The sequence below is a fragment of the Peromyscus leucopus genome, unplaced genomic scaffold (genome assembly GCF_004664715.2).
Source record: "Peromyscus leucopus breed LL Stock unplaced genomic scaffold, UCI_PerLeu_2.1 scaffold_298, whole genome shotgun sequence".
NCBI lineage: Eukaryota > Metazoa > Chordata > Mammalia > Rodentia > Cricetidae > Peromyscus > Peromyscus leucopus.
Window position 1 is genome coordinate 139,546 of NW_023505176.1, and position 11,950 is coordinate 151,495.

At 41.8% G+C, this 11,950-nt stretch overlaps 1 pseudogene; it reads right to left on the reverse strand.

The window, feature by feature from the left end:
- LOC114695751 overlaps nucleotides 1-11,573 on the reverse strand; it is a 48,944-nt pseudogene extending 37,371 nt beyond the window's left edge.
- Nucleotides 11,574-11,950: the final 377 nt, after the last annotated feature.

Here is an 11,950-nt window from a genome sequence, read left to right on the forward strand (position 1 = left end):
GGGCTTAAAACCATTTGGAAATGTCTTACTCAGGTAGAAATAAGTATTAAGAGTGCCTTTTGAAAGGTTGAGAAGCATTCCTCTCCTACCTCCCTGTGTTAGGGTTAGAGCACAGAATCTTAGCATCTTTTCCACAGCTTAGTAACAATTCAGGATCTGCCATGCTCCAAGCAATTGCCAAAATTCCCCTAAAAAAACAGGCGGGAGAAAAGAACAAGTGAGAACAAAGTATTGTCACACACAGATGTAAGACCACAGTGGAGCTCCCTTGTCCATTTACTACTTCAACGATCAGCTTAAGAAAGAAAAAGAGAAAGGAAGACACGCACACCGTAGAAAACCCACAAAAGTACAAGGAAACGTTCAGTCTTGAAGGAAGCAAATTTCCAATCCCTCCTGTGCAGGTTGTAGAGTCCCTATGTTAACAGAAGTGGAACTCACCTAACTTGGTAACACGGATGCTACAATGGCACAGGACGCTCAGCACCGGGCACGGTGCAGATGGCAAGCAGTGAGAGTGAATGCCCAACAACCCCTGGCTGTGGAGTTTTCACTCACAGGCGGGCTCTTTATGAGACAGAGCACAGATAAACACCCCATATAGCCGGGTGGTGGCGGTGCAAGCCTTTAATACCAGTGGCAAATGATCTCTGTTTTAGTCCAGCTTGGTCTACACACAGAACAATCCTGTCTCAAAAAAAGCCTCTACATGGGAAGTCATGCTCTCCACAAGTCTGCATCCTCAGTCCTGTTTTTAGCTTCTGTCAGGAAGTACTCTTTATTGAGTATACTGAAGAAAAAAATTAGATATTTTTCAAAGAAACATTAAACTCTACAGTATAGAAGCATGGTCTTACAGATCACTGTCTTAGAGTAAAGGGGCACACAGTATAATCCTCGGGTGAGGTGCTTGCCGCACACTGTGTCTAAAAACAGCCCACTGAGATGCTCAGTAAGTAGGGCACCTACCGCCAAGCCCTAAGACCTCTTAGTTCAATCCTGGGTCTTGTGAGAGGGGACACTGACCACAGGCTACTGTGACCTCCACAGCATGTGGAGTGGTGTATATGCATCCACATCCACACTCCCTTCCTTCCACACGAAGCCAGGTATGACAGCACACATTGCAATCCCAGCTAGCGGGGTGGAGAAAGGCAGATCCACAGAGCTCATCTGCCAGCTCTATGTCCAGCGGTGACTCCAGGCTCAGTGAAAGACTGTCTCAAGAATATAGGCATCAGACGGTGACTTGTGGCTGCCACAAATGTGTGTACACCTCCCCCACCCACACACAATCTTCTGTACTCTATTATTTAGAGAGAGTCAGAATTAATGATTTTGTCATTTCTATATCCATATCTATGTTACTCAGAGATTCTATGAGAAACCAGAATTATGTTTGGTTATTTCTTAAGCGCACACAATTGGAGGTCTGAGTATTTTGCTTAGTAGGAAGCACTTGCTTAGTATATACAAGGTCTTGGGTTTGATCTCTAATACAGCAACAATACAACAACAAATAAAAAAAAATTTTAATGCGCGCACGCACGAGAGAGCAGGTGCCCAAGTAAGCTTGTGGCCATCAAGCCCCTGGAGCTGGAGTTACAGATGGCTGTGAGCCACCATGTGAGTGCTGAAAATAAACTCAGGTCCTCTGGAAGAGCAACAAGTGCTCTTGACTACGGAGTCATCTCTCCAGCCCAATATATTATATATTATACCATTATTAAGATATAAATAGATATATATATTAAGGAAACTAGAACTATAGGGATGGAAGAGAACCAAAAGATCAAATAATCTATCATTATTAGTATAAGAAAACTGCCGACTAGAGAGATAGTTTCTGTCATCCAGCAGTGGGCGTTACTAAATTCTGATGGTTCCTTCCCAAGCTCTGCGGTAGAGTGTGGTGTTAGACCACTCTGAGATCAGCGTGAGGGTGGACTGCTTATATATGACCTTGGCAAGTTGAACCTTGCTGACCTTCAATTTCTGGCCTGTGAGACATGCAATAGCAGTTTCTAGAGTTAATTCTGTGATGAGGCTGGATCACGGTGCCTGTGCAAGGCTTGAACACTGTCTATGTTATGTCTCTAAGTTAGCTGTCTTCCCTCTACAGTGCAGGTCCCGGAAGTTCATGTGGTGGTTTGGATGAGAATGCCCCCCAGGCTCACGTTGGAATAGACGTCCCCAACTGCTGGAACCACTTGGGAAGGATTAGGAGGTGTGGCCCTGGAGAAGGTGTAACACTGGAGCTGGCTTTGAGGTTTCAAAAGCCCATGGCAGGCCCAGTCTCTGCCTATGGATCGGATGTGAGCTCTCAGCTACTGCTCCAGCACCACACCTGCTCCCACGCTCCTCACCATGATGGCCAAGGACTCACTCTCTGAAATTAGAAACAAGCCCCAGTTAAATGCTCTCTTCTTTTTTTTTTTTTTTTTTTTTTTTGGTTTTTTCGAGATAGGGTTTCTCTGTGTTGTTCTGGTGCCTGTCCTGGATCTCACTCTATAGACCAAGCTGGCCTCAAATCACAGAGATCCTCCTGCTCTGCCTCCTGACTGCTGGGACAAAGATGTGTGCCACCACTACCTGGCTAGAAACTAGTAAAATTACAAGGAATTTTTTTATTTAAACACATTGAACTAATTTACATAAATTTGCTACTACCGGGGCTGGAGAGATGGCTCAGTGGTTAAGAGCACTGACTGCTCTTCCAGAGGTCCTGAGTTCAATTCCCAGCAACCACATGGTGGCTCACTACCATCTGTAATGAGATCTGGCGCCCTCTTCTGTACACATAATAATAAATAAATAAATCTTTAAAAAAAAAAAAAAATTTGCTACTACCTAAGTATCAATGTTAGGAAATTTGCCAAACTAATGAAATACAATGACACTAAAATATCAGAAAGTTTCCATTTTTCAGAATATCTACTCAACATATTAATGCAAACTGAAAGCAGATCACCTAATTTCTCAAAAATGTTTGCTTTTCAAGGAAAATGGAAACAGAATCAAACCAGTTTCTAAACTGTTGCTATATGGCATCAATTTTCTTAGGTCTGATGACTAATATAGATCTAACTCTATAGTTAATGTCAAGAGTTTGATATACTCAAATTTTTACTATTTTAGGTGATTTTAGTTTCTAGCTGAGGACAGCCTTGAATCCCTGACCTCCTTGCCTCTGACTGCCAAGTGCTGGGATTACAGATACATATGTCTATGCCTTGCTTCAGTATTTGAAGTAAGCAGGGGAAAATGTTCTAGCAAAGGATTCATGTTAGCATGATATGATCTACCTACCATTTTGGAGAGAAAATCCTGACTACTGCTCAAAATGAAAATGAGGAATTATGTTTTAGAGCAAAAACAGGAAGAAACGAAGTTCCCTGAAACAGCAGCACGGTACCTGGCATGATTTTCCAGAACCCGGAGGAGAGGAGGCAAATCGAAGATCCCACATCTGGATCACTGGTAACCGATCATCCTCAGAGGCCAGGACCATCTGTGTAGCAACATCAGGGTGCCATGCCAGCCCAGAGCAATGCATCTGCAGACAGGTAAGGCCCACATCTTAGCAACCATGTTACCTTATGAAAAGCAGACCTAGAATTTGAAGACTATGTCACAACTGAAATGAACAGGAAAAAGCATCAGCTCAGACTAGTCCCAAACCTTTTAAATGTTACTAGACAGGCTTAAATAGTCTTGGAAATATAGCATTTGCATGTTTTCTATTCATCTACTTGATACACATAAAGCAGTTCAGAATCAAAATAATTCTATTATCTAAAATGATTTCACTATCAATACTGTAACTTAGAGGATTGTTTTGGGGGCTGGAGAGATGGCTCAGAGGTTAAGAGCACTGGCTGATCTTCCAGAGGTCCTGAGTTCAATTCCCAGCAACACATGGTGGCTCACAACCATCTATAATGAGATCTGGTGCCCTCTTCTGACGTGCAGTCATACATGCAAGCAGAACACTGTATACATATAAATAAATAGATTTAAAAAAAAAGAATTGTTTTATACAAACTTAAAATATAACACTTTCAAAAATAAAAATAGATAAAAGTTATCAATTAAAAACAAAGTCCTTCTACCTTTCCTAAAAAAAAAAATAAAAATAAAAATAAAAAATAAATTAAAAAAAAAAAACCACCATATCTTAAGCAACAACTACCATCCAAAGTTTCATGAGATAATTACTATTTATTGGGAATGACCAAAAGTTTAAATTCTAATAAATATTCTACATAATGATTAAGATTATTTTCGCATGCTTTATTCCACTGGAACTTGTGTTAACATTCCTGGTCCACTTAAACTGTAGTCATCTAGAAGAAGGTTCTTTTCAACAGTTCTGTGGCATTTTAAATGATACACACATTCTGACTTAAGTACTCTTGTTTTAGAAAATCTTTACCAGGGTGGGCAACAGGGCTCAGCACGTAAAGGCACTTGCTGCCAAACCTGGAGACCTAAGTTTAAGTTTGGAACCCCATGGTAGAAGGAGAACCAAGTCCTTGAAGGACCACACAGTGCACAATGGAGCATGAATGCTCACACACCAACAACAACAAAAAAACCCCGAACACCATAAATGTAATAAAAGTATTTTTGAAGTTTTAAACAAAAGAAAGACAGAGAGAGAGAAGAGAGAGAGAGAGAGAGAGAGAGAGAGAGAGAGAGAAAGAAAGAAAGAAAGAAAGAAAGAAAGAAAGAAAGAAAGAAAGAAAGAAAGAGAAAGAAAGAAAGAAGAGAGGAGAGAGGAGGGAAGAGAGAGGGAGGGAAGAAAATCAGGCCACCAAGAGGGCTCACTGGGCAAAGGTGCCTACCACTAAGCCCCCCACACCTGAGTTTGATCTCTGGGACCCACTGATGGAAAGAGGAGAACAATTCCCAAAAGTTGTCCTCTGAACTCAACATGTGCTTCACGGCACACGTGCTGACACTGACACTCACACACACACACACACACACACACACACACACACACACAGAGGCACATGAAATTACTAAATACAGTGCTTAAAAAACAAAAAGCATATCCAACATGGTGTACTGGGTATTTAATTATTGTACTGAGGGGCAGGGAGCATTCATCCCACTATTAGCCGATTAATAAAAGACAGGATTTTAATTTTACAAAAATTTGATTTCTTGAAAAGCCTCAGAGCACGTACAGTAGAAGTACTGTTTATTGTAAGTCAGTCCTATACTTACCCTGTTACTGTGGTCACTGACTTTGATGATGGGCTCATTTTTCCTAAGATCCCACACGGTTGCCCGGCCACTGGACTGGCTGATGCTAAAATATGCTGAACTTGCCTGTTCCATGCAATGCAGCTGATGTCTTCCGGTGGCTACAAAGGAACACACCATTAAAACCATTGTCATGCTGTGCTGGTCAGCTCTGTCAACCCGAGGAGGGACTGGAGTCACGGAGAGCCTCCCTGAGGAACTGCCTCCATGAGCCAGCTCTGAGGGGTGTCTGTGTAACACTTGCTGCTGCTGACTGATGTGGGGTGCCCAGCCCACAGAGGGAGGTATCAGCCCTGGGCAGGTGGGTCTAGGCTATAGAAGGAAAGAAACTGGTCAAGCCAGGGGAAGCAAGCTCTCCCCAGTGACAGACTGTGACCGCGACGTGGAAGTGACATCATAAGGTTCCTTCCCCAGGTTGACTTTGGGCACTGTTTAATCGCAGCATCAAAAAGTAACTAGAACATTACTACATTCAAATTTAATTATAAAGCCAGGTGTGGGGGCACACACCTTTAATCCCAGCATGATGGAGGCAGGCCATTTTCTGAGTTCGAGACCAGCCTAGGTCTATATACTGAATTTTGGGACAGCCAGAGCCCTGCCTCAAAACCTAAAAATAAATTTAATCATAAATTCTGATTCTTCATTTATAATTCATTCTCATTCTCTCTCTCTCTCTCTCTCTCTCTCTCTCTCTCTCTCTCTCTCTCTCTCTCTCTCTCTCTGAGACAGACAGGGTCTCACTCTGTAGCTCTGGTTCCCCTGGAACTCACAGAGATCCATCAGCCTCTGCTTCCCAGTTCTGGGGTTAAAAGCATATACCACCATACCTGGCTGATCCTTTTTTGTTTGTTGTTTTTTAAATCTATTATCTAAAAATTAGATCCATCTATTCCACAAATTTCCTTTTTATTCATATATTCACAACACATATCATATTGTTTAAAACACAAATCTACATAGCTTCAAATACTTGATATTGTTGAATATCGTCTCATCCACCAACCATTTGTTGAGTTCTTGCTATAAACTAAGCCGTTTCTTTATTTGTAGTTGTTGCAAGACAGACCACAAACTACAACACTGATGGCTGGTGAGTGTGACCTCTAATTACACAGGACAAAAAGGACAGGCTAGACAACCAGGAAAAAATGCTTTTATAAAAGGTAGACTATAGGCTATCATTAAGCTACCTTTCAAGACTTCAAAATGGTAGGAGCAGTTACAAGGGCCAGTAAACTGGTACTCTCTACACAATGAAAAATTTAAAATGAGCAGCTGCTATTGCCCAGCCTACGTGAAATACACAGGAGTGAGTTTATTTAGTAAATCTGAACCTGATAAAACCGCTACTATTTATCAAAGAAGAAGACTGTCACTGTGAAACAATCATCAAACATCTGTCTGTTTTGTACTTCTCTAGGCCTAGTACAACAAATACTGCCAGTTGGTAGGTGATGAATGACTATGTACTGTTCAAAGAATCACTGATACCTTCCTTGCAGAAAGATTGTATTTTCTTTTATTTTTTTGAGACACTGTCTCATTATGCAACCCTAGCTGGTCTGGAACTCACTCTGTAGATCATAGTGGCCTTGACTCACAAATTTGGATCTGCCTGACTCTGCCTGCTGAGTGCCAGGGTTAAAGGCCTGTGCCACCACACCTATTTTTATTTAGATAAGGTCTCATTCTATATTCAAGCTCAAAGCAATCCTCCTGCCTCCAACTTATAAGAGAAACATAGTTATCAATACTTTACTATGCCATAGAAAATTAATGATATGTAAGTACTGGTCTGCATTCAAAAAACTTAAAATCAACATAAATACATTTAAAAGAAGGGCTTTTGGTTCCTTTGATTACACTGATAAACCATTCATATTATACCTGTGTTTTGGCTCCTGGTGTCATTGGAGTTGCGAAATTGTTTAGATCCCAAATGTAGATTTCAGATTCATTAGCACCAGAGGCCACCAAATTGGTCTGCAAAAAGAAACAATAATCAAATAACAAATAACTGAAAACTCAGAATAACTAAAAACTAAAATGTTGACTTTAATACATACAGTTTTTCTATTGATTCAAAACAATCACGTTTGGCTTCCTAATTATCTATAACTCTTCATCCAAGTTAACTTTTGTGGAACTATTTTAAAGCAATGCGTTACAAAAAAGAGCAGTTCCGGAGTTGAACTGGTAAAAAGTCAAGCACATTAACCACGTAGGGAGCTCTGTTTGTGGCTGTGCATCTCTGGAAGAAAATGTGACCACAGACAAAAGCACTTGCCAATTACTGCTCTCCAAGACACCCGAATCCTACAACTACACCCTACAGCTGCCGCATCCTTCTCAGGCACCTCACAGCCAGCGCCCGGAGACAGGAGAGCCTGCCGCTGTGCTCACATACGTCTAGCTCATGGCCGCTGTGCTCACATATGTCTAGCTCATGGGCACATAGTTTTGTTACAATGAATAGTATTTCCGGATGATTTCTACTTCAAGTCCATTGGGTTAAAACGATCCCAAAAGTGGTGAGAAGTACAACAATAATGGGTTTCACAAACTGACCTCATAGGCTACTTTTCATGCTCATAATTTTTATCAACTGGTGCTATGAGCTGACCTAACATAAGCGTTAAAGTTTCCAAAGTCTGGGGCTCCTACTACCTACAGGTGTCCAGGCAGAAGGCATGACATTTTAAACTTCTAAATATAAATACAAGCCAGCCTATCAGCTAAATGTTTTAGTCCCAGCCTGCTGAGGGCAGATATTACCTTTTGTGCGTATTTGGTTGGGTAACGCATCACGTGAAATGTGGGTGGTCAGGCATCTGTGTACATGTGCATACGAGGTCAGAGACCAACCTCAGATGTCATCCTCAGAAACACTGTCCACCTCCTCTGAGGTAAGATCTCACTGGCATGGAACCCACCAAACAGGCCAGAGCAGCTGCCAGCGAGCCCCAGGGGTCCTGGCTCCACCTCCCAGGACTGACATCACCCCTTTCACAGGGTCCGGTGATTGAACCAAGTATTCGTACAATGTAAACACTTCTCCAATCCAGCCAGCTCCTCAGGGCCCTGGGGTTTTGTTGTTTGAGACAGAGTCTTGAACTTACCATGTAGCTGAGGCTAGCCTCAAATTCCTGATCCTTTTGCCTGCACCTCCCAAGTGCTAAGGTAATAGGCATGTGACACCATGTCTATGCCTGGCTTCTAATCTGAACTCTGAATTGTACAGGAGTAAGTCTTTACTTTTCATTTCTAATACTGAAGCCTAGTAGTTATTTTAAATGAAGAACAATATTTTAAGAACCATGAAAGGGAAAAAAAAAAAAATAACCATGAATGAATGTCAAACAAAGTCAAACCTGGAAAATGTTTATATCCAAGGCTCTCACTGGCCCAGTATGCTTGTCCTTTTGGGCAATCACAACTTCCTTGTCTCCAGCTATGATTTTAGAAGGATCATAAAGAATAATGTTTCCATTTTCTCCACCTGCAATCAGAACTCCAGAAATATCTCCTTTGGAATCCATCTTATGAGGTCCCCAGATCAACTTGTGGTACCTTAAGGAGAAAATAAATAACTCATTCTTAGAGTCAAATAAGTGTCTATATATATATATATATATATATATATATATATAGTTTGTTGGTTTGTTGGTTTTTCGAGACAGGGTTTCTCTGTGTAGCTTTGTGCCTTTCCTGGATCTCGCTCTGTAGACCAGGATGGCCTCAAACGCACAGAGATCCGCCTGCCTCTGCCTCCCGAGTACCACAACTGCCGGGTTAATGTCCAAATATTTTTAATTATATTTTTATCTATAACTTCCTATGTAATACAAACTGTAGTTTCTTTTTTCTCTTTGACTCCTGCTGACTGTATCGCCAGTAAAACAGAATTTTAATGTCTACTTAAGTATTTATATTTGATTACCTGATCTCTAAACAGTGAAGACTCTCCAGAAAAATATAGAAGTTTACTTGAACTTAAAAATGACTTTATCATTTAAAAACTGTGCATCCCTGGGCAAGTACTTAATAATCCCAAAATGTATTCTGTTCACCTGCACAACAGAGCTAATCAACTACTTTCTTAGAGAATAAAACATCGGGCCAGATGGTTTAATCCCAGCACGCGGGAGGCAGAGGCAGGAGGATCTCTGTGAGTTCTAGGCCAGTCTGGGCTACAGAATGAGTTCCAGGACAGCCAGGACTACATAGAGAAATCCTGTCTCAAGAAAGAGAGAGAGAAAGAAAAAGAAAGCTTTCCATTTGATTATAGAAGTGTTCATGAATATGTAGTCTAAGGAACAGGAACAGTAAAAGTGTTAAGGGAGTCATTGGAAATTTTCTGAGACATGGTTTCAAAATTACATGTTTTATTTCTAGTAGAGGACAATGATCCTGGCCTCATGTGGAGATAAAATTAGACTGTGGAATGAAAGTATATGGCCTGAAACAGACAGTGGGTGGAAAACCTTTGCACCAAGAGTGCACCTTGGGATCTTATCACGGGAGAAACTGCAAAGCCTGAGAGGACCCACAGACCTCCACGACTCAAGCTATATTCTCTTCTCCTGAACGCCTCTTTAAAACCTGCTCCAAACAGGCACTGGAGAGAAGGCTCAGTGGTTAGTGGCACGGCCACATCTGATGGGACGGCAGAGGCCGTAAGGCCAGCCCAGCTGCCTGACAAGGACCCAGCAGAGCTGAGCCATGGGATGGCTGCCACGCCACCTTTGGGTTTCATCTCCACCTGCTGCACACTTGGGAGACTTTTAATATTTATATCATTTGGGGATACTAAATTGATGGAAAATATCTTATGTATCATTTATGCCTTCTCCCAGGAGTATTGCTTCTAAGGTTCCCCAGGAAAGTCCTGAACATACTATGCCTCCCACTTTTAGAGAGCTATCCTTATCTACTTGAAGGTCTTCCTTACCGTGGAGGCTGTGACACACCTAAAGAAGCCAGAGGTCTCTTTATGAGGCTGTGAGACATTCTGAAACATCTGTCCCTGTACTTATGCAGGAACAAGATGTTCAAAACAAAGTGAACTGCTGAAATTGAGGGTACTTTCTCTACGTTACATACAATACAGTATGAGTGGGCCTGAGAGATGGCTGAGAAAGTGAAGGCACTTGCTGCCAATCCTAACAGCGTGAGTTTGATCCCAGGACCAACATGGTAAAAGTTGAAAACCAATTTCTACAAGTTGTCCACTCTTTCACATATACCCCTTCCCACATAAACTCCCATAAAATAATAAATAACCAGGCATGGTAGCCAGTAATGAATGGAGCCGTAATGGACACCTTAAATCCCAGGACTCAGGAGGTAGAGGCAGGAGGATTTCTGTGAGTTCAATGTCAGCCTAGTCTACATAGGACAACCAAGACTACATAGAGAGATCCTGTGTGTGTATAAACTATGTGTGTGTATACTCCCTTCTTTAGTCATACCTACATTTTATAAGACAAAAGAGACAAACAACTCTCCTACACTGAGAAAAGAAGGATGTTGGGGCTGGAGTCTTCTGGCCACACTACACCTAACAGCGATGAAACCTTCAATAGGACTTACCAATACTTTACTTCCACAAAAACGCACTTGTACACTTATCCACAAGTTTTTCATGTCACTGGCAGCACTCCTTAGAGTTTTTAACAATCCTAACTACAGACAGAGGCAGACCACAGGACTGGGGTGTGGCTCATTTGGTAGAGTGCTTGCCCAGCATGCACAGTCCTGGGTTCAGGCACAGGCACTACACAACCCAGCAATGGGGGCACTTGCCCATAACCTAGCTCTCAGGACACAGAGGCAGGAAGAGCAGAACTTCAAGGCCATTCTTGTCTACAAGTGAGTTCCAGGTCCACCTGGGCTACAGGAGACCCTGCCTCAAAATAAAAATAAAATAAAATAAAGCCATCTACCACAACACACACCTTTTTTTGGCTTTTTGGTTTTTTTGAGACAGGGTTTCTCTGTGTGGTTTTGGTACTGGTCCTGGATCTCGCTCTGTAGACCAGGCTGGCCTCGAACTCACAGAGATCCGCCTGCCTCTGCCCCCGAGTGCTGGATTAAAGGCTTGCGCACCACTACCCAGCCTACACATATACTTAAATAATAATATGACCTTAAGGCTGAATCTCATACCTGTGAGCAGAGGAAAAAGTAGCACAAGACTTCATATCCAAGGATGGGTCTGAAAGGTCTAACTCAAATATCTCCAGGGAAGCATTGGTACTAAATGTTGCATCCAACTGCTGAGCAGATGTTCCTACAGAAAATTATTGTATGGTAACTACATATGCAAAATAAAAGACTTGGAAAGTGGCAGGAAAGAGAAACTAAAAGCATGTCTTTAATTGTCATGAATACATCTGTGGCTGAAACACATATGCCACTGAGCATGTCGAAGTGACTGCAGCAATAAAATTCTGGCCCAAGGCTGGGAGATGATGTCTCCAAGAGTAGGTAGTTACAGGTAAGATTTAAAGGCTGTAGCTATCTTAGAATCTCTCTGGACAAACAGTCCCATAATGCACCGTATCTGCTTTAAGTCCTATACAAAGTGCTCTTTATTTAAAGTGCTTCTGTCAAGTTTGCTCATGATTCATTCAAACTCTTTTGTTATGTCATCTGCTGCTCCAACTTCTGG